Source organism: Spinacia oleracea, chromosome 5, assembly GCF_020520425.1.
Source record: "Spinacia oleracea cultivar Varoflay chromosome 5, BTI_SOV_V1, whole genome shotgun sequence".
In the NCBI taxonomy this organism is placed as follows: Eukaryota; Viridiplantae; Streptophyta; class Magnoliopsida; order Caryophyllales; family Amaranthaceae; genus Spinacia; species Spinacia oleracea.
The window spans coordinates 75,905,195-75,929,550 of NC_079491.1; the positions used below are offsets into that span (position 1 = coordinate 75,905,195).

Genomic DNA, 24,356 nt, shown 5'->3' on the forward strand with positions numbered 1-24,356 from the left:
TGAATTCAAGATATTGAATTATTGCTGTTGCTCGGAATATTGAATTATTGCTATTGCTGTTCCTGTTCTGTTCTTGTAAAATATGACCGTAATTCGCTTCTGATTATTCCAGGAACACCGTAGATTTTTTGTTAATTTAATGTGTATAATCATAAAATTTATTGTTTGACTTGTTTGAAGTAATATTATTATAAATTTATTAAATTTTGTATGTTTTCATTTTCAGGACCCCTTGCTGGTATTGCTAGTTTCTTGAACCAAATCATCCATTTGAACTATCAAGGCGTGAGTTCTTCTACTAGGTGAGCATAATCTCCCGACTGTCATTCTCCTCTTCCATTTTAATTTAATATAATTTTCTTATATGTGAGTTTCGAGATAATTTTTTAATAGCTTTTGTAGGTTTACAAATTGTTTCTTATTAGTTGTTTGTGTTATTTATTTGCCGAGTTAGGTTCATATAAAACATGTAATTACTTTAAAATGAATCATTAGGTTCATTAGTTCAAAAATGGGAGCGACAATGTCTCATTTTAGCTTAAATATGTCCATAACGACCCAACAAGCCTAAAACGGGCATAACTTGATTGGAATGAGTCTTAGAAAGTTTAAACTAAGCATATAAAACATGTAATTAGTTCTAAATGTGTCCTTAGGTTCATTAGTTCAAAAATGGGAGCGAAAATGTCTCATTTTAGCCTAAATATGTCCATAACGACCCAACAAGCCTATAACGTGCATAACTTGATTGGAATGAGTCTTAGACATTTTAAACAAAGCATATAAAACATGTAATTAGTTTTAAATGAGTCCTTAGGTTCATTAGTCAAAAAATGAGAGCGAAAATGTCTCATTTTAGCCTAAATATGTCCATAACGACCCAACAAGCCTAAAACGTGCATAACTTGATTGGAATGAGTCTTAAAAAGTTTAAACAAAGCATATAAAACATGTAATTAGTTTAAAATGAGTCCTTAAGTTCATTAGTTAAAAAATGGGAGCAAAAATGTCTCATTTTAGCCTAAATATGTCCATAACGACCCAACAAGCCTAAAACTTGCATAACTTGATTGGAATGAGTCTTAGAAAGTTTAAACTAAGCATATAAAACATGTATTTAGTTCTAAATGAGTCCTTAGGTTCATTAGTTCAAAAATGGGAGCGAAAATGACTCATTTTAGCCTAAATATGTCCGTAACGACCCAACAAGCCTAAAACGTGCATAACTTGATTGGAATGAGTCTTAGAAAGTTTAAACTAAGCATATAAAACATGTAATTAGTTCTAAATAAGTCCTTAGGTTCATTAGTTCAAAAATAAGAGCGAAAATGTCTCATTTTAGCCTAAATATGTCCATAACGACACAACAAGCCTATAACGTGCATAACTTGATTGGAATGAGTCTTAGAAATTTTAAACAAATCATATAAAACATGTAATTAGTTTTAAATGAGTCCTTAGGTTCATTAGTTAAAAAATGAGAGCGAAAATGTCTCATTTTAGCCTAAATATGTCCATAACGACCCAACAAGCCTAAAACGTGCATAACTTGATTGGAATGAGTCTTAGAAAGTTTAAACAAAGCATATAAAACATGTAATTATTTTAAAATGAGTCCTTAGGTTCATTAGTTCAAAAATGGGAGCGAAAATGTCTCATTTTAGCCTAAATATGTCCATAACGACCCAACAAACCTAAAACGTGCATAACTTGATTGGAATAAGTCTTAGAAAGTTTAAACAAAGCATATAAAACAAGTAATTAGTTTTAAATGAGTCCTTAGGTTCTTTAATGCAAGTTGGGAGCGAAAATGCCTCAATTTGGCGTAAATATGTCCATAACGACCCAACAAGCCTATAAACATAACGTGATTGGAAGGAGTCTTAGAAATTTTAAACAAAGCATATAAAACATTTAATTAGTTTTAAATGAGTCCTTAGGTTCATTAGTTAAAAAATGGGAGCGAAAATGTCTCATTTTAGCCTAAATATGTCCTTAACGACCCAACAAGCCTAAAACGTGCATAACTTGATTGGAATGAGTCTTAGAAAGTTTAAACAAAGCATATAAAACATGTAATTAGTTTTAAATTAGTCCTTAGGTTCTTTAGTGCAAAGTTGGGAGCGAAAATACCTCAATTTGGCCTAAATATGTCCTATAACGACCCAACAAGCCTCAAACGTGCATAACTTGATTGGAATGAGTCTTAGAAAGTTTAAACATAGCATATAGAACATGTAATTAGTTTTATATGAGTCCTTAGGTTCATTAGTTCAAAAATGGGAGCGAAAATGTCTCATTTCAGCCTAAATATGTCCATAACGACCCAACAAGACTAAAACGTGCATAACTTAATTGGAATGAGTCTTAGAAAGTTTAAACAAAGCATATAAAACATGTAATTAGTTTAAAATGCGTCCTTAGGTTCTGTAGTGCAAAGTTGGGAGCGAAAATGGTTCATATGTTTTTTTATATATATATATTTATATGTTTGGTTTACTCATGTATATGTAAGGTGTTATATGCCGAAATTGAGGCGTCCTTGGATAGACGGAAAACGGACTAGTCTTGAATACTTGTCCGGAGTGGAGGAATTTCGTAGACAAGCTGTGGAACACCAAAGTAGTATTGGGGCTGGAACAATATTTTGCCCTTGTTGTGACTGCAAAAATGTCAAGAGATGGGATGACATAGAGGTCATAGAAGACCATCTGGTTCGTCGCGGGTTTAAACAAGACTATCACACATGGTATTGGCATGGTGAGAGTCTTGATTCAATGAATGAAGATGGTGTTGATCATGAGGATAATGGTGATAGTAGTGATGTAGAAAGTGTTGAGAGTGATGAGATGGATGAAGAAGATGGCGACGAGGAAGACCGGATGAGGGATATGATGGATGGGATTGGAGATCATGTAAAACACCAATCTAAGATGATGGAAAACTTGAACGAGGCTGCTAAAACACCGTTGTACCCTGGTTGTACGAAGTTCACAAAGTTGTCTAGTACCTTAGAACTTCATAATGTGAAAACAAAGTTCGGTATCTCTGACGTGGGCTTTGATCATTTGTTAGCAAAATTTGGTGAAATATTACCAGAGGGGAATACCCTCCCCTCTTCTACCTACTACGCAGAAAAGCTAATGTGTCCTTTTGGGTTAGATTATGTCAAGATCCATGCATGCCGGAATGATTGTATACTATATCGAAAAGAGTATGAAAATTTGGATAAGTGTCCAAAGTGCGGCGAATCACGCTTCAAACGAACAGATGGCGATGATCCAAAAAAGAAAGCCCCCCCGGCAAAGGTGATGTGGTATCTACCGATAATACCAAGGTTTAGGCGTCTGTTTGCAACTGAGAGTGATGCTAAGAGTCTTAAGTGGCATGATGAAGGGAGAGAGAAAGATGGGTTACTTAGGCATCCGGCCGATTCTCCGCAATGGAGAAACATTGATAGGGCATATCCAGAATTTAAGAAGGAGGTTAGAAATCTTAGAATTTCTTTATGTACGGACGGGATGAACCCGTATGGTACACTTAGCAGTCAATGCAACACATGGCCGGTCTTATTAGCGATATACAATCTCCCTCCTTGGTTGTGTATGAAGCGCAAGTACTTGATGTTGTCACTTTTAATTTCGGGGCCTAAACAACCCGGAAATGACATAGATGTATACTTGGCACCTCTCATAGATGATTTGAAGCTATTGTGGAATGAAGGTGTTCCAATGTATGATGCCCATACCAAAACTGACTTCACTTTGCGGGCCATGATTTTTTGTACCATTAATGACTTTCCGGCTTACGGGAACTTGTCCGGGTACAAGATTAAAGGAGAGAAGGCATGCCCTATTTGTGAGGAGGAGATGACACCCGAATGGTTGGACTACTTCAAAAAAAATGTGTATTTGGAATTCAGAAAGTTTCTCCCTCGTCATCACCCATATCGTAAGAAGAAAAGGCAATTCAATGGGTGCACGGAGGAAAGACAAGCTCGTACGCCTTTGAATGGAAAACAAATTTATGAGAAGATCAAGAATATTGAAACGAGTTATGGTAAATGCGGAAAACAGGAAAAATCACCGAAGACTGTTCTTTGGAAAAAAGTCTCAATATTTTGGGATCTTCCATATTGGAAAGATTTGTCAGTCCGACATTGCCTTGATGTGATGCACATTGAACAGAATGAATGTGATGCTATTATTGGTACATTGTTGAACATAACTGGAAAGACAAAGGACACTAAAAAGGTGCGACTAGACTTGAAAAAAAGGAATATTCGACCAGAGTTGTGGCCTGTGGATAAGGAGGGTAAGAAGAAGTCATATTTGCCTCCGGCTTGCTACACATTGTCCCGTCAAGAAAAGCGAATTTTATGTGAATGTCTATATAACATCAAGGTACCTTAGGGTACTGTGCGAACATGAGAAGAATAGTTTCTTTGACCGACTTGAAGTTAATGGGTATGAAATCCCATGATTGTCATGTGATGATGCAAGTTTTTTTTGCCGATTGCTCTGCGTGGAATTTTACCAAAGCATGTGAGACATGTGAAGGAAATAATGCCCTTGGTCCAAGTATGCATTCTATGTTAAGTCTAATAAATGCGGTTCAGTATTAATTAACAAGTTAATAATTCAGTGAGATCAAGTGAGCTGAATGCCTAGCTAGAGGCCGCTTCAGTTCAAGTGGAATTAATGATATTAATCCACAGCTTACTCTTGACTGAACCCGTAGGGTCACACAAATAGTACGTAAACGGATCAAGTATTTAATGGCATTAAATACTCCATCTATGGATATTCGGAATCGACGGATCTTGGTTTCAGTGGGAGCTGAGATCGTCACAGGCAAGAAATGAATACTCCGGAAACGATGATATTGCCGGAAACGGAAATATGGATCGTATCGGAAATATAAATATTATCCAAGTCGTAGATGTTGCCGGAAACGGAAACATGGTACGTATCGGAAAATATTATCGGAAATGGAAATATTGCCAGAATCGGAAATATTGCCGGAAACAGAAATATTGTCAGAATCGGAAATATTATCGGAATCGGAAAATAATTCCGGAAACGGAAATATTAAATATTTGTTCGAAACGGAAATTGATTCCGGAATCGGAAATATTAAATATTGTTCGTATCGGAAATGAATTCCGGAATCGGGAATTTAATCGGAAGCGTATCGTACGAATTAGCATCGGACGAGGCCCGCTAGACGAAGGCCCAGCACGAAGCCAGGCCGTCGCCCAGCGAGCCAACGCGCACCAGCGCACGCCAAGCCTCGACCAGGCCCAGCGCAAGGCCAGGCCCAGCCAAGGCCTTGGGCGCGCGCGCGGAGCACAGCAGTGGGCCGAGCGCTGTGCGCCTAGCTTGGGCCGCAAGGCTTGCGCGGGTGTACGGTGCTCGTGCAATGCTTGTGCGGGAATCCTGAAGCAATCAGGATTCGAAGTGTGATTAAATCCTAAAACTATTAGATAATGATTATATAATTAGAGTCCTAGTAGGGTTATAATTAAATAAATTAGTATCCTAATAGGATTCCAAAACCCTTTCCATAACTCTATAAATAAGTGCCTAAGGTCACATATTTTGATAGATTATTCAAGTATTCAAAGTGAGTTTTTGAGAGAAAATTCAGACACATTTCTTGACTATAAGTGCCGAAAATCTTTAGTACCTTAAGGGCGATTCTAGTTGGTCAATCTTAAGGCGGATCCGGACGTGCTGTGGACTATCTACGGAGGTACGACACTTGGAGTCCTAAAGACTTGTTCTTGTTCGGTTCGGGCGCAGCTAGGGAAGGCACGCAACAAAGAGTATGCATCTAAACTATGCTCTATGATTATGTGTAAATAATATGTATTCCTGGCTAAATGGTTTTTCCGCATGATTTATGAATTGTCATATGTATCATAACCTAACAGTGGTATCACGAGCCTCTTATTATTTTCATAATCTAAATTGAATGAACATGGTTAAATATTACAAATTTGCAAGAATTAAAAGGGGTGATTAATTTTCGTAATTGTTAATTAATTGCAAATTGCGTTTATTTAATTATACGTACGCAGTTTTTCGACAGTTTCTTCGTTACTCATCCAAATCGAGTGATTTTTGTGTCAATTCCGCATGTAAAAGGCATTCTAAAATTTTTCTGCCGAACCGAGAATTCTCAAATTCGAAGCCTATCTATGACTTTTCGAAGGTTTTAGTTTTTCGAATGCAAAATTTCGTAAATTTAAGATGTTAAATTAAATATTTGCGATTCTTGTTGATAAATCTTGAATTTTTGATTGACCTACTGTATATGTTTAACAAGTTTGAATGCCTAGTCTTGTTAATTATGCAATCTAATTTGTAATTATGATTAATTTGTTGAAAATTAGAATAATTTAGAATTAATTTGATTTTCATAATTAATTATAATTTAATTAGAAACCTATGATTAAAAACCACCATAAAAATTGTAAATTTATGATAAATTTTAAATTTTTATGACCTAGGCTTGAATCCATGATAATCGGAAATCAATTGAATAATAAATTTTCGATTTTTCGCCCTAAAATTATGAAATTAATATTAATTTATTAATTTGTCATTAATTTTAAATATAAATTTTAAATTTTTATGCGATTCGTTCATATAACTTGCACGCACAAAGCAATGGACGCTTCGTGTTACCCTTAAGGGGTGTTGTATAGTGCGGGCATGCGACGACGAGCAAGGGAGCTCGTCGCCCGTGCGGCACGAATGCAATAAGCAGGGGCATGGTGCACGAGCACAAGGCAGCAGCCCTGCCTTGTGTCGTGGGCCACGAGCTATGGATGAATGGGCATGGGCGAAGGCAAGGCATGGCAGTCGCGTGTGGGCAGCAAGCGAGCTGCGCCACAACGCGCACTGGCTCGCGCAAGCGCGCGCAGCCTCGAGCGCAGCGAGCGCAAGCTCGCGTGCCACGAGCGCTGCGCCCAGCGTTGATCGTGCACAATTTCTCGCGCACAGCGAGCGATGGCTCGCGTGCATCAAGCGCTGGAGCGCGCGCAGCAAGCGCTGGCGAGCGCGCACAGCGAGCGATGGCTCGCGTGCGTCGAGCGCTAGCGCGCGCGCAGCGAGCACCACTTGTGCGATGGCTTGCGATGGGAAGATGCAGCAGCTATGCGACGAGCGCATGGGCTGCGCGCACATGGCCAGCGATGGCTGTGTGCGTGTGGCCCATGGGCGTGCGATGCGTAGGGTGTTTGCGTTGCGATTAGATCGTTTTGAATGTTTAATTTGAAATTTTCAGTTTACGTAATTTTAATTAATTTTAAAATTAATAATTTAAATTATTTTCTTGGATTTGAATTTTGAATATTGTAATTATAATAAATTTTATTTATTCTAATTATTTTACTAAAATTAAAATCATGAATTAATTTAAATACGACTGAAAATAAATTAAATTTGTGGATTCAATTATAAACTTATATGAGCTTTAAATTTTAATTAAATTTGTATGTTTCCGGTTAGACTAGAAATACATTTTTATGTTTAAAATTAGTAAAGCATATGAATTTATTGGTTTAAGTGGGAGCCCTTTTAGTCATAAACTCTTGATTAGGTCTACAAATCCTTAAGGTTAAAACAACTTGATTAGAATTAATAAGGACTGGATAATTGGTAGATTATTGGTGCCCTTGATTAATTGCTGCAAATATTTATGTGATGCATAACGTGTTTTACTAACCAGCTATGTGGGCCATTCATGATAATGAATGGGTGAATGGTATATATTGTATATGTACTATTTTGCAGGTTATGAAGTGACTAGTATGGCCCAAATAGGATAGAAAAATATGGTCTGCGCACCATTAATTTGAATGTAATTGGTCTAAAGTACCAAAGTTATTTTTTAATTCAAATATGGTCTGCGTACCATCAAATAGTTGTAATTAGTTTTAATTATAGCTTATCCTATTTGAAGAAAATGGTGCCTCCCACGGAGATTTTCAAGACGGACTTTGAAGTCAAAGCTTCAAGATGAAGTCGGGCCATACTAGATCACATTTATCTTATGCATGCTTTAAGTTATTTATTGCTTTAAATATGTCTTAATTATGCATAAGATTGTGGCTTGATTATGTTGCATGATTAAGGATTTTAGTTCACTTAAAATCTAACCAACATAGTAAGAGCCTTAAGTTCCAAACTTAAAAATTGAGTTAAAAGGTGCCATGCCAAAATATACACTTGCTTGGATATCCTTTACATCAATCTAGTAATAGTTTTCGCTCAGCGAGGTGTTACTTATTGGTCCTAAAGGGGCAAGGTACACAAATAATTGTGAGTACATGTTAGTTTTGGTGAAACTCAACTATATAAGTAAGGAGTCCTTTTATGTCGTGGCAAAATCGATAGGTTTACCTAATAAGTTCTTAGACGTACCTATCAACCAAGAATAGTTTCTAGACTATTAGCAAAAGGCTTTTGCTTACCTAAGATGTTCTAGGATTAAGTCGACAAACTGTGCTTAGTTCTTCAATGATTTTAGGATCTTGGAATCATTTTATTCACACCTGCCGGAACACATAACTTGAATAAAATGCTTAATAAACATTGAATTATGCATGTATGCTAGAATTTAAGTTTATTAAGAGAAACTGTGAATGGTTATTTATTTGTTTATTCTTTTCAATTGTAGTTTTTAATATGGCAAACAACAATTCATTCAACATTCGATCAATTCTCGAAAAGGAGAAGTTGAACGGGAAAAACTTCCTTGACTGGCAAAGGAACTTGCAAATAGTTCTTATGCAGAAAGAAAAGGAGTATGTCCTAGATGAGGCGATGCCCGAAGCCGCAGGCGACGGGGTCACTCAGGCAGCCCTCAATCGTTGGATTGATGCCAACAAGGATGTGAAATGTCTAATGCTCGCCACCATGAGTGCGGATCTGCAGAAAACGTTCATCAACTCAGATGCTTTCACAATCATCAGTGAGTTGAAGAACATGTTCCAAGATCTGGCTCGAGTCGAAAGATTCGAGACTCATAGGCAAATTCTTGAGACCAAGCTTAAGAAAGGCGAGCCCGTAAGTCCACATGTTCTCAAAATGATTGGACTCATTGAGAATATGAGTCGGCTGGATCAGCAATTTTCTCAGGAAATGGCTATAGACACCATCCTCCATTCTCTTCATAGCGGGTATGATCAGTTCAAACTGAACTACAGTATGAATAGTCTGGACAAAACGCTCACTGAGCTTCACGGTATGCTGAAGACCGCTGAAAAGACGCTCAAAAGTGATAAGCAGGATGTGCTTATGGTGCGTGGGGGCAAGTTCAAGAAATCTGGAAAGAAGAGGAATGCTAAGAAAGGTGGCGACAAGGCCAACCCAACTAGGCAAACTGACGCCAAATCTGTAAAGAGGAAGGTCAGTCAACCCACTTCTGAATCCGAATGCTTCTACTGCAAGAAGAAGGGGCATTGGAAGAGAGATTGCTTGAAGCTAAAGGAAGATCAGAAGAACGGAACAGTCGTTCCATCTTCAGGTATTTTCGTTATAGACTGTATACTTGCTAATTAAACTTCTTGGGTATTAGATACAGGTTGTGGCTCACACTTATGTTCCAATCCACAGGGACTAAGAAGAAGTAGAAAGTTAAGCAAGGGTGAAGTCGACCTACGAGTGGGAAATGCAGCACGGATTGCTGCATTAGCTGTAGGAACTTACTATTTGTCGTTGCCCTCCGGGCTAGTTTTGGAACTGGAAGAATGTTTCCATGTTCCAAGTCTTACTAAAAACATCATTTCAGTTTCTTGCTTAGATGCTAAGGGATTTTCCTTTTTAATAAAAGACAATAGTTGTTCGTTTTATTTTAAAGAGATGTTTTATGGATCTGCTAGATTAGTCAATGGACTTTATTTATTAGATCACGACAAACAAGTATATAACATAAATACCAAAAAGGCCAAAAAGGATGATTCAGATCTCACCTATCTGTGGCATTGTCGATTAGGCCATATAAACTTGAAACGCTTAGAAAGACTTCAAAAGGAAGGAATTGTAGAACCATTTGACTTAGAGGATTATGGTAAATGCGAATCATGTTTACTTGGCAAAATGACAAAGCAACCTTTCTCTAAAGTTGGAGAAAGAGCAAATGAACTATTGGGTTTAATCCATACAGATGTATGTGGACCAATGAGTACAAATGCTAGAGGTGGTTTCAGCTACTTTATCACTTTCACTGATGACTTCAGTAGGTATGGTTATGTCTACCTAATGAAGCATAAGTCTGAATCCTTTGACAAATTCAAGGAATTTCAGAGTGAAGTAGAGAATTAATTAGGCAAGAAGATTAAGGCACTGCGGTCTGATAGAGGCGGTGAATATCTGAGCTATGAATTTGATGACCATCTGAAAGAATGTGGAATTCTATCAGAATTGACTCCTCCAGGAACACCACAATGGAACGGTGTGTCGGAACGGAGGAACAGAACCTTGCTAGACATGGTCAGGTCAATGATGGGTCAGGCCGAACTTCCATTAGAATTTTGGGGACATGCACTAAATACAGCTGCACTCACTATAAATAGAGCTCCGTCTAAAGCTGTCGAAAAGACTCCATACGAATTATGGTTTGGAAAGCCTCCAAATGTGTCTTTTCTTAAGATTTGGGGATGTGAAGTATACGTCAAACGATTAATTTCGGACAAACTTCATCCAAAATCTGACAAATGTATCCTTGTGGGCTATCCAAAGGAAACAAAGGGGTATTACTTCTACAATACATCTGAGAACAAGGTGTTTGTTGCTCGAGATGGTGTCTTTTTGGAGAAAGATCACATTTCCAAAATGACAAGTGGGAGAAAAGTAGACCTCGAAGAAATTCGAGTCGAACAACAAACTCTAGAGAATGCTCAAGATGACATTCAGGATGAAACTCAGAGATCTTTAGAAGAATCTGGTGAGTATCATGGTCAATCTAGAAATGTTACCCCGCGTAGATCGCAAAGATATAGATCTCAACCGGAAAGGTACTTAGGTATTTTAACGAACGAGAGCTATGACGTTCTATTACTTGAAAGTGATGAACCTGCGACTTACAAACAAGCTATGACGAGCCCTAGCTCCAAGCAATGGCAAGAAGCCATGCAATCAGAATTAGACTCCATGTCTGAAAACCAAGTATGGGATTTGGTCGATTTTCCAGATGGCTACCAAGCCATTGGAAGCAAATGGGTTTTCAAACTGAAAAAGGACAAGGATGGGAAACTTGAAGTTTTCAAAGCTAGATTGGTTGCAAAAGGTTACAGGCAAGTCCACGGTGTGGATTACGATGAAACCTTTTCACCAGTTGCAATGCTAAAGTCTATTCGGATAATGTTAGCAATCGCTGCATATTACGATTACGAAATATGGCAGATGGATGTCAAAACAGCTTTCTTAAACGGCGTTTTAACAGAAACTGTGTTTATGACACAGCCTGAAGGTTTTGAGGATCCAAAGAATGCTAAAAAGGTATGCAAGCTAAAGAAGTCAATCTACGGATTGAAGCAGGCATCCAGGAGCTGGAATATACGTTTTGATGAAGCAGTCAGTGACTTTGGTTTCATCAAGAACGCGGACGAATCTTGTGTATACAAGAAGGTCAGTGGGAGCAAAATTGCTTTCCTAGTATTATATGTCGACGACATATTACTTATCGGAAATGACATTCCTATGTTGAACTCTGTCAAGATTTGGCTTGGGAAATGTTTTTCGATGAAAGATCTAGGAGAAGCACAGTACATATTGGGCATCAAGATTTACAGAGATAGATCTAAAAGGATGATTGGACTTAGTCAAAGCACTTATATCAATAAGGATCTTGATAGGTTCAAGATGGCGGACTCCAAGCGAGGCTACCTACCCATGTCTCATGGAATGACTCTAAGCAAGACTCAGTGCCCAAAAACACTTGATGAGCGTAGACGAATGAATGGGATTCCATATGCATCATTGATTGGTTCAATAATGTATGCTATGATATGTACACGCCCGGATGTTGCATACGCACTCAGTGCTACGAGCAGATACCAGTCAGACCCAGGAGAGGCGCATTGGACTGCTGCCAAGAACATTCTGAAGTACCTGAAAAGGCACAAAGATGACTTCCTGGTCTATGGTGGAGATGATGAATTAATTGTTAAAGGCTATACGGACGCAAGTTTCCAAACCGACAAAGATGATTTCAGATCACAGTCTGGGTTTGTCTTCTGCCTCAACGGAGGAGCAGTAAGCTGGAAAAGTGCTAAACAAAGCACTATTGCGGATTCTACAACTGAAGCGGAGTAAATTGCTGCACATGAAGCAGCAAAGGAATCTATATGGCTAAGGAAGTTCATAGGTGAACTTGGTGTAGTCCCCTTCATTAAAGGACCAATAGCCCTGTATTGTGACAATAACGGAGCTATTGCACAGGCAAAGGAGCCTAGACACCACCAGAGAGTCAAGCATGTACTTCGTAGATTTCACCTTCTACGAGAGTTCGTTGAAAGAAAAGAAGTCGAGATAAGCAAGATTGGAACTGATGACAACATATCAGATCCATTGAATAAACCTCTGCCGCAAGCGAAGCACAACTCGCACACTGCAGCTATGGGAATCAAGCATATTGGAGAATGGCTTTGATGTCTCTGTTTAATGTTTTAAAGTTTTAGAGTTTAAATCTTTGTAAAACATTATTGGTTAATCATTCACAATAAATGAAAAGAATTCATTTTTCCATTTAATTTGTGGTTTATTAAATGATGAGTCCCTTCAATTTGACGATATATTCAAGATAGACTGTCAGGACCAGTCATGTGACTAAGAAATGTCTATCAAGTGAACTTGAATGTCAAAGGTTGAAAATGGTCCCTATTCGGAGTTTTCTATAAAATTGGACGCATAGAAAACGTTAGACGATTAGAATGCAGGATGACTAGTAGTTCTGTTTCTTGAACTATGTGGACATGGCAATGTCATAATCATTTGCATAGATACTTACTTTGGGAAGACTAGTATCGGACAAGACCTATGAAACTTTACTGTAAGAGATGAAAATCTGTCATAAGTAAATTTCATTAAAATTATTAGACACTGAATCCTCAATACCTGAGTGATTTGAGATTACTTGTTTGAGAACTGGTTGCTTTGACGTTGACCAACCGTCGCACCGTAAAAGGAGGCTATAAAGGCAACGCAAAGGTAATCACCTATCAAACGAAGTCTAATCTCAAGATCACAAGATTGGGATTGTCCTCCCATAAATCGGGATGATATGCTTAAAAGTTGTACAAGGCCACTCGGAGAGCTAGAAACTGTGAAATGCATGGCCGTGCTCGGATGAATCATAGGCTATGATTATCTGTTTATTTGATCAGTTGAACTCTGAAACCGAGGAACACCTCTGGACATAATAAGGATGACAACTCTTACCTTATGTTCAAGAGCAAGCATCGAGCGACAAAGGAATTAGGAAATGCACACTTGTCCCTAAGGACAAGTGGGAGACTGAAGGAAATAATGCCCTTGGTCCAAGTATGCATTCTATGTTAAGTCTAATAAATGCGGTTCAGTATTAATTAACAAGTTAATAATTCAGTGAGATCAAGTGAGCTGAATGCCTAGCTAGAGGCCGCTTCAGTTCAAGTGGAATTAATGATATTAATCCACAGCTTACTCTTGACTGAACCCGTAGGGTCACACAAATAGTACGTAAACGGATCAAGTATTTAATGGCATTAAATACTCCATCTATGGATATTTGGAATCGACGGATCTTGGTTTCAGTGGGAGCTGAGATCGTCACAGGCAAGAAATGAATACTCCGGAAACGATGATATTGCCGGAAACGGAAATATGGATCGTATCGGAAATATAAATATTATCCAAGTCGTAGATGTTGCCGGAAACGGAAACATGGTACGTATCGGAAAATATTATCGGAAATGGAAATATTGCCTGAATCGGAAATATTGCCGGAAACGGAAATATTGTCAGAATCGGAAATATTATCGGAATCGGAAAATAATTCCGAAAACGGAAATATTAAATATTTGTTCGAAACGGAAATTGATTCCGGAATCGGAAATATTAAATATTGTTCGTATCGGAAATGAATTCCGGAATCGGGAATTTAATCGGAAGCGTATCGTACGAATTAGCATCGGACGAGGCCCGCTAGACGAAGGCCCAGCACGAAGCCAGGCCGTCGCCCAGCGAGCCAACGCGCACCAGTGCACGCCAAGCCTCGACCAGGCCCAGCGCAAGGCCAGGCCCAGCCAAGGCCTTGGGCGCGCGCGCGGAGCACAACAGTGGGCCGAGCGCTGTGCGCCTAGCGTGGGCCGCAAGGCTTGCGCGGGTGTACGGTGCTCGTGCAATGCTTGTGCGGGAATCCTGAAGCAATCAGGATTCGAAGTGTGATTAAATCCTAAAACTATTAGATAATGATTATTTAATTAGAGTCCTAGTAGGGTTATAATTAAATAAATTAGTATCCTAATAGGATTCCAAAACCCTTTCCATAACTCTATAAATAAGTGCCTAGGGTCACATATTTTGATAGATTATTCAAGTATTCAAAGTGAGTTTTTGAGAGAAAATTCAGACACATTTCTTGACTATAAGTGCCGAAAATCTTTAGTACCTTAAGGGCGATTCTAGTTGGTCAATCTTAAGGCGGATCCGGACGTGCTGTGGACTATCTACGGAGGGACGACACTTGGAGTCCTAAAGACTTGTTCTTGTTCGGTACGGGCGCAGCTAGGGAAGGCACGCAACAAAGAGTATGCATCTAAACTATGCTATATGATTATGTGTAAATAATATGTATTCCTGGCTAAATGGTTTTTCCGCATGATTTATGAATTGTCATATGTATCATAACCTAACAACATGTCATTGTTAAGTTGTGTATGTTTTTCAACACGATTTCTAGCAAAGTGATTGACCCGGAAAAACTAGATGCACTTCAAGCTGATATAGTTGAAACGTTATGTAAATTAGAGATGTATTTTTTACCATCCTTTTTTGACATAATGATCCATTTAATTGTGCATTTGGTTCGGGAGGTTAAGATGTGTGGTCCAGTGCACTTGCGTTACATGTACCCCTTGAGAGACATATGGGGGTGTTGAAAGGTAGAGCACGAAATCCAGCAAAACCTAAAGGTAGCATCGTGAAAAATACTTTGGCTGAAGAGATTGCGGAACATTGTGCTGAGCACTTGGCTGGAGCTAAGACAATCGGAGTTCCGACATCTCGTCACAAGGGAAGACTTCAGGGGCAAGGGACAATTGGGAAGAAAATGGTGATACCTCCGAGTGAAAGTCAGAAGCAAGCACACCTTTGTGTCTTGCAGCACCTTGCTGATGTCAATCCATACATAGAAAGGCATTTGACAGAATTAAAAAGTGAAAATCCTCGAATTGGTGAAAGAGATTTAATGGTTCTGCACAATCGCTTTTTTGTTGATGGGTTCACGAAGAAAGGGATGGATGACTTTCGTAATCCTGATATGGTTGTCCCTGAAACAATCGAGTGGCTTGCAAGGGATCCTCGATCTCGATATGTGGAAACTTTTGAAGGGTATGACATCAATGGGTACACATTTTATACAAGAAGACAAGATCACAAATCCGTTGTGCAAAATAGTGGTGTTACATTGGTAGCATCCTCCAGAGAATATGCTAGTGCTAAGGACAAAATGCCAGTTGATGAGACACAATCATATTATGGGTATATTGAAGAAATATGGGAGCTTGACTACACCGACTTTAAGATTCCTGTTTTTAAATGCAAGTGGGCAGATAATGGACGAGGCCGAAAAAACTGTGAATCTGGTTTAACTTTGGTGGATTCAAATCGTTTTAGTGACGGTGATGAGCCATTCATTTTGGCATCTCAGGCTAAACAAATCTTTTATGTAGAAGATAATGTTGATCGTCAATGGAGGGTTGTTGTTCAAGGCAAAAGACGAATTCTAGGGATAGATGACGTTGTTGATGAAGAGGAATATGACCGGTTTGTTGATACTCCACCTTTGTCAGTTGGTGTTGAACCTATCCCTAATGAGGAGGATATAAATGGAGCATATGTGCGCTTAGATCACAATGAAGGGATTACTGTTAATAACTACGAAAATACTAAGAAGAGAAAATCAGTAAGTGTGTTTTACAGGAATCAAAGATTTAATTATATATCTATATCATGAAATGCAATCAATTATTTCTTTTGTTCTATGCATGTGGTGTCGTTGTTTGCTTCTGTTTTTTGTATATCTTTGAATACATATTGATGTTTTTGTTTCAACTTTTATTTTGCAGTTGTATTGACATCATGGATGCAGAAGAACGTAATGATGAAATAGAGGAGGAAATGGCTATGCACAATATTGTAAAGCACTACAGGCAATGGAAGAACAAGATGCTTCATCTTCACATGTGACATCATCAATAGGCAAAAAGGTGGGCAGAGGTCCATCAAAAGGGGTGAAAAACAAAAATCATATGTTTCTTACTTTTAATGAGTTCGCCCAACCTGATGGTGAGTGGGCACATGCCTATGGCGTACAAATTGGCATATGTGTTCTTAAGATTGATATCAATGAGCCATCATATCCAAAGATGGAAGGTGTGACCAAACAAAACTTTTGGGAGGAGACAAAGGTAATAGTTGAGTAAGTTGACTTGTTTTTTAGCCTAAATATGTCCGTAACGATCCAACAAGCCTAAAACGTGCATAACTAGATTGGAATGAGTCTTAGAAAGTTTAAACATAGCATATAAAACATGTAATTAGTTAAAAATGAATCATTAGGTTCATTAGTTAAAAAATGGGAGCGAAAATGTCTCATTTTAGCCTAAATATGTCCGTAACGACCCAACAAGCCTAAAACGTGCATAACATGATTGGAATGAGTCTCAGAAAGTTTAAACAAATCATATAAAACATGTAGTTAGTTTAAAATGAGTCCTTAGGTTCTTTTTTGCAAAGTTGGGAGCGAAAATGTCTCATTTTAGCCTAAATATGTCCGTAACGACCCAACAAGCCTAAAACGTGCATAACTAGATTGGAATGAGTCTTAGAAAGTTTAAACAAAGCATATAAAACATGTAATTAGTTTTAAATGAGTCCTTAGGTTCATTAGTCAAAAAATGGGAGCGAAAATGTCTCATTTTAGCCTAAATATGTCCGTAATGACCCAACAAGCCTAAAACATGCATAACTTGATTGGAATGAGTCTTAGAAAGTTTAAACAAAGCATATAAAACATGTAATTAGTTTAAAATGAATCATTAGGTTCATTAGTTCAAAAATGGGAGCGAAAATGTCTCAATTTTAGCCTAAATATGTCCATAACGACCCAAAAGCCTAAAACGTGCATAACCATATTGGAATGAGTCTTAGAAAGTTTAAACAAAGGCAATGGACTCATTTTATTGCACTTGATTTGTTTTTTTCACAGAGACTCTTTCACATTATTGATCTTGACGGTCAGAGGGAAAAGTCATTCACAAAGTAGTTGCGGCACATTTTAGGATCTTCAAGTCGAGGTTGGTTGGTCGTTGGATCAAGTTTACGATTAAGCCTCCGAAAAACAGCGCACACTTGATGCCATGGCAAGTTTACAAGGGCTTCATCACCGAGGAACAATGGGAAAAATTCAAGTCAAGTAGACTACAACCTGACGCTGAGGTACTATAATTTGTTTCAACACTCTCACTTATAATCATTGTATATAGATAATCGTGAGTTTATATGATTGCTTTAATCGTGGCCTATTTAAAGATGGATATGGCCTATAATTTTTTTCTCATTTTTATCTTCTTTGCCTAATACGCTGCCAATCTGTTATCTTATAGGAAAAGAGATTGAAGGCACAAGGAAGTGCAAAGCAAAACAAGCATCCTCATTACATGGGTCAGTTGAGTTACCCTAGGGCCGTAAAGAAATGGGAGAAAGACAAAAGACTCCCTCCTTCCCCTACATCATCAACGGCCTCTACCACCTCCTCTTCAGGGACAACCTCGATATCTAGTAGGGTAACTAACCGCCTAATACATTGGGTATTAGCTCACCAAAAGAAAATGCCTGACGGGACGTGGGATGTTGATCCAAATGAGCCCGATACACAACGGATTGTCTCTCTAGTTGTAAGATTTTATATATGCCTAGACCTTTATTTTTATATTATATAGTGGTTAAATATGAGATATAATTTTAATATATATTCATTCATCCAACAGAATGAGAATATGGAGCAACAAAACAAACAACAAGAGGAAGGGACATTTGTTCCAGAACGAGCTGTTGATGCATTAACAAAGGCTCTTGGAAAGCCTGACCATCATGGGCATGTCAAAGCGCTCGGTGGTAATGTTGGGTACGAAAAGGCATTTGGACCACTAGATAGAAAGGCAAGAAAGGCGAGTCAAAGTATTTGTTCCTCCGAAGAGTTAGATGCATTAAGGTCTTCCTTGACCCAATTTGAGGCCACATTTGAAGAAAGATTACAAGAACGGGTGGCACAAGAAGTCCAAAAACATGTTAAGACCATGATGGAACAAATGAGTGGTCTACACATGCCTAACTTAGGCACACCTAACTTAGGCACGCCTAACTTAGGCACACCTAAGTATCACACCAACGTGACAAATTCATCACTACCATTCCGTAAAATAAAGGTAAACAATGTTGTTTTTGTAATTAGTACATGTAAAATAAATGTATTTATATAACTTTTGTTGATCATTGAAGGAAATGCTTGCCGTCCGTCTTGCCGTAATTGATGAGTACAATGGGAATTTGGTGGTTGTGGCAGATGGTCACGTAGAACCTTGGCCTAATGACTTGGTTCACCACACAAAAATGATGGAAACCCATTACAAGGTCGGTGTTGATAAACCATATAGCGAGTTCGGTGAGATAGACCTTCCCGTTCCCACGCCAGATGGTCTTACCAAATTAGGGGAAACTGAGGGCAGTTATTTGCAATGGCCCAAAGAGTTGGTGTTGTTCGACGACGAGGTAATGTCCTTTATCATTATACTTAAAATGAGTCCTTAGTTTCTTTATTGCAAAGTTGGGAGCGAAAATGCCTCAATTTGGCCTAAATATGTCCTATAACGACCCAACGAGCCTTAAACGTGCATAACTAGATTGGAATGAGTCCTAGAAAGTTTAAAAAAAGCATTTAAAACTTGTAATTAGATTAAAATGAATCATTAGGTTCATTAGTGCAAATTTGGGAGCGAAAATGTCTCATTTTAGCCTAAATATGTCCATAACGACCCAACAAGCCTAAAACGTGCATAACCATATTGGAATGAGTCTTAGAAAGTTTAAACAAAGCATATAAAACATGTAATTAGTTTAAAATGAGTCCTTAGGTTCATTAGTTCCAAAATGGGAGCAAAAATGTCTCATTTTAGCCTAAATATGTCCATAACGACCCAACAAGCCTAAAACGTGCATAACCATATTGGAATGAGTCTAAGAAAGTTTTAAAAAAGCATTTAAAACATGTCATTAGTTTAAAATGAGTCATTAGGTTCATTAGTTCAAAAATGGGAGCGAAAATGTCTCATTTTAGCCTAATTATGTCCATAACGACCCAACAAGCCTAAAACGTGCATAACCATATTGGAATGAGTCTTAGAAAGTTTAAACAAAGCATATAAAACAAGTAATTAGTTTTAAATGAGTCCTTAGGTTCTTTAGTGCAAAGTTGGGAGTGAAAATGTCTCATTTTAGCCTAAATATGTCCATAACGACCCAACAAGCCTAAAACGTGCATAACTTGATTGGAATGGGTCTTAGAAAGTTTAAACAAAGAATATAAAACATGTATTTAGTTTCAAATGAGTCCTTAGGTTCTTTAGTGCGAAGTTGGGAGCGAAAATGCCTCAATTTGGCCTAAATATGTCCATAACGACCCAACAAGCCTAAAACGTGCATAACTTGATTGGAATGGGTCTTAGAAAGTTTAAACAAAGCATATAAAACATGTAATTAGTTTCAAATGAGTCCTTAGGTTCATTAGTTTAAAAATGGGAGCGAAAATGTTCATTTTAGCCTAAATATGTCCATAACGATCCAACAAGCCTAAAACGTGCATAACTTGATTGGAATGTGTCTTAGAAAGTTTAAACTAAGCATATAAATTATGTAATTAGTTCTAAATGAGTCCTTAGGTTCATTAGTTCAAAAATGGGAGCGAAAATGTCTCATTTTAGCCTAAATATGTCCATAACGACCCAACAAGCCTATAACGTGCATAACTTGATTGGAATGAGTCTTAGAAATTTTTAACAAAGCATATAAAACATGTAATTAGGTTTAAATGAGTCCTTAGGTTCATTAGTTAAAAAATGAGAGTGAAAATGCCTCAATTTGGCCTAAATATGTCCATAACGACCCAACAAGCCTAAAACGTGCATAACTTTATTGGAATGGGTCTTAGAAAGTTTAAACAATGCATATAAAACATGTAATTAGTTTCAAATGAGTCCTTAGGTTCTTTAGTGCAAAGTTGGGAGCGAAAATGCCTCAATTTGGCCTAAATATGTCTTATAACGACCCAACGAGCCTTAAACGTGCATAACTAGATTGGAATGATTCTTAGAAAGTTTAAACAAAGCATATTAAACTTGTAATTAGATTTAAATGAATCATTAGGTTCATTAGTTCAAAAATGGGAGCGAAAATGTCTCATTTTAGCCTAAATATGTCCATAACGACCCAACAAGCCTAAAACGTGCATAACCGTATTGGAATGAGTCTTAGAAAGTTTAAACAAAGCATATAAGACATGTTATTAGTTAAAATGAATCATTAGGTTCATTATTTTTAAAATGGGAGCGAAAATGTCACTAAACCATTTAAGTTACTGATTTCTCAATGTTCTTAGTTATATTGTTGAAAGCATTAGTGCAACTTTCCCTTTTCTTTTTTCATAGAGTTTTTTAGTTTTAAAGGAAATGGTGACGCCGCCGCCAAAGAAGAAGGCTAAACCGCACCATGGTAAAGGAAGTGAGAAAGGGAGCACCAAAGGTAGTTGTGTCCTTAAAAAGGGATCTGGATCAAAAAACAAAGATACATAAAAAAGTGATAACCCCATTGGTAGTAAAGTTGATGTCCTTAGGGTGGAGTGTGAACTACTATCTTACATGATGTCCAATATGCTTAAATTTTCATCAGCATTATCATTTCCTGCTTCAATTTTCTCGTACAAAAAGGACACACTGAGTTCTGTAAAATGTCGTGATATCTCTAAGTTTCTCACGAAGGATTTCGCCGGTATTAAAGTACTTCAAGTTTATATGATGTATGTTATTCTGCCTATGCTATCTCATTTGATTCTACCTACATGGAAATTTATAAAATCTTTGTCATCCTTTGATCTTATGGTTAATGACCCTATGTTTGCATATGTAGGTACTTGTATCATGAATACATATGCCCCTTAAAGTTGTCTCATATTAACTTTTTGTGTCCCGATGCAATTTCTTGTGTCGCAATGAAGAAGAATTGTTTAAGCGTTATTGACTATATAAAAGATGCTTTCTTAAATGAAAGGAAAAAGGATGTGCAGTCAAAATTCTTGTTGGCTCCCTACCATGAAGGGTATCTTATATAACCTGCTAACTTTTATATATGTTATTTATTTTTTAATATTATTAGAACTCTTGTTTTCATGGAACTAATCATATAATTGGGTACTTTATAATAGGAATCATTGGGTTCTTATCGTCCTTGATCTTGTCTTTGGCCTAGCATACGTGTTTGATTCGGCCACTCCTCCCCCTCCCGAGACACGGAAGTAAGAAGGGTTCAATTGTATACAAATGTAAGTTGAATGTACAAACCCATTTGCAACTCATTATATTATGTCAATAAAACACATGCTATATTTAATTTCTTTGTTGAAAGTAATATGATTAGATTTTTGATAGAGAACTAAAGTGTTATAATTATTGTTTATGTAGGGCATATAGAATTTATTGGACTAATCTTGAAAATGACAAACGAAAGACTAAGTCACAAAAGTTACGATTCATACAGATGAAGGTACTAATTAAAGTTTGTACTCCTTAAATCTCTTAATTTGAAAATATTTGCTTTGACACATATATACGTGCCTCATTTGTGTAAATAGTGTGCTCAACAAGTTGATGCAGTTGATAGTGGTTATTATGTGATGAAATACATGCATGATGTTGTCACAGTATACAATGAATACAAGGATAATTTGTCTGAGGTACGTGAACTTATTTAATTAGGTATAAGATTCAATTTTCTCTTAAATTAGTTTTCGAGTAATTAATACCAAGTTTTTGGTTTTTGAAGGGTTATGTACAAAGAGAAATGCCATATTCTGATGAGGAGTTAGAAGAAACTCGAGAACAATGGGCAAAGTATTTTAAGGACAACTATTTGATGGATGCCCGCGAATGAGTTTGTTGTCTAGTAATGTTATGTTTTATGTTTTTGTTATGTGTTGGATATGACGTTGGATGCTACTTGGAGCATATATTTGGTTGTTGGAACATATATGTATGTTATGTCTTATATACAGGTTTTTGTAAATTCTCGTTTTGCCGGGTTTCGCAAATTACAAAGGAAACTATGGCAAAATTTTTGCAACCTATTAAACTATTTATAATGTTTTTATTATAATTTTTTGTCAAAATAATAGGATTGTCCAGGGATAAATATATAAATATGCATCTGATCGTAGCTATTATATTTATTTTAAAAAAATATTAATTGCAGCGCGTGGGTTAGCACCAAGCTGCAAAATGACAACTAATAGTAGCGCGTATTTCAGCACAAGGCGTTGTAACTACTTTTTATTTACAACTTATATGGGTAGACCCGCGCTGCAAATAATACACTATTTGCAACTTATACAAGTCTACACGCGTTGCAATTAACCTATTATTTGTGGGGAATATAGGCGCTGCAAAAAATCTTACGGTATTTGCACCCATCACAATTGCAGCGCGCGAAAACGCTGCAAAAAGCCCGTTTTACCCGCGTTGCAAATGTGATTTTTTCTACTAGTGAACAAAACATTATACTAGCAAAGACTCTACCTATTACCTAACAAACCTTACAAATACCACACATAGTCCCTTTCAATTCAAGGATCAACAAACAGCAATTGGAGCACACAAATAAGATACAATGAGTAATTGAATTTACCATGTAAAACATCATCATCAGCCGAAGAAGAGGAGACCAAAGAGGAAAGGACATATAGCAATTAATGCGTGTAAACCAACTAAAAATTGCAGAAATTTGAAATTGCAGAAAACCGCCATTAACATCTTAATATCCCTCCACATTAAACCAACTTCAAACTCTATAAACCGAGCTCTTTCAATTTCTATATTCAATAATGAAAAAAAAACCACCTTAATGCAAGTTACACTTCGTATATGGTATCCCACAGATATCCAAGCACTTCTTTGAAGGCAATATCCAAAACTGAAATTGTGCGAGCAAAAACCACACAAAAAATTAAAAAATAAATATCGGAGAAAGTAGATGATACCAGTAAGAAAAAATCGGTCTCCTCTCGAACAAATCGTAGCAGAAATCGTTCTTCTCTCAAACATATCTCAGCAGAAGTCGGGCTTTTTTCGAACAAATCCCCCGAAGTTACGAACTAAGCATAAACAAGTTGATAAATCAACCATTTTCGACTAAATTAGGATAATCTATGAAGGAATTTGGGAGAGAATCAAGAGCAACGAAACATCTGAGCATCTATTGATTTATTTTTTTGGGGAGAACGAATTTGGGATTTTAGGGATTATCTTCTTCGAAGAACACTGTCTCCTGAAAAACGAATTTGGGGATTTAGGGGTTTATGTTTTGGAGATTCTTCTTTTTATGTTTTATTATTTTCTTACAGTTATTTGATCAAGGAGGGAGATTTTTAAAACTCGTCCTTATATTATAACAAAAAAGGGCAACATCATACAAGTCACCCTCTTTGTTATTATATAAGACAACGACAATTGGGAGGGGACTGGAACGTATCCACCCAGAACTCGCCCCGAATCCGGATTATCCCTAAGGGTGAACCGGTTTCTAACACCAAAAAGTATAAGACAACGACAACAACTCGCCCTAGTTGGTTATTTATTTAAAGGCGATTATATACTCGCCCTCTTTGCTCAAATAATGTCGCCCTGGTTGCTCTTTGTTTTTGTAGTGATAGTTAAGGTGTAAAGACAAATAGTTAAATTTATGAGTCGAATAGTTACTATTTTTTAGCAAACTTATTATTAACTAAAACTCATAAAATCATAACTAATTGATCTCATTTCT

General features: G+C 37.3%; 1 long non-coding RNA gene across 1 annotated transcript; it reads left to right on the forward strand.

The window, feature by feature from the left end:
* The first annotated feature begins 224 nt into the window (after positions 1–224).
* On the forward strand, positions 225–22,560 carry LOC110783647 (uncharacterized). Its single transcript, XR_002532121.2, has 4 exons — positions 225–302; positions 21,453–21,641; positions 21,748–21,864; positions 22,365–22,560. It is a non-coding gene; the product is annotated as an uncharacterized lncRNA (long non-coding RNA).
* The last annotated feature ends 1,796 nt before the right edge of the window (positions 22,561–24,356 follow it).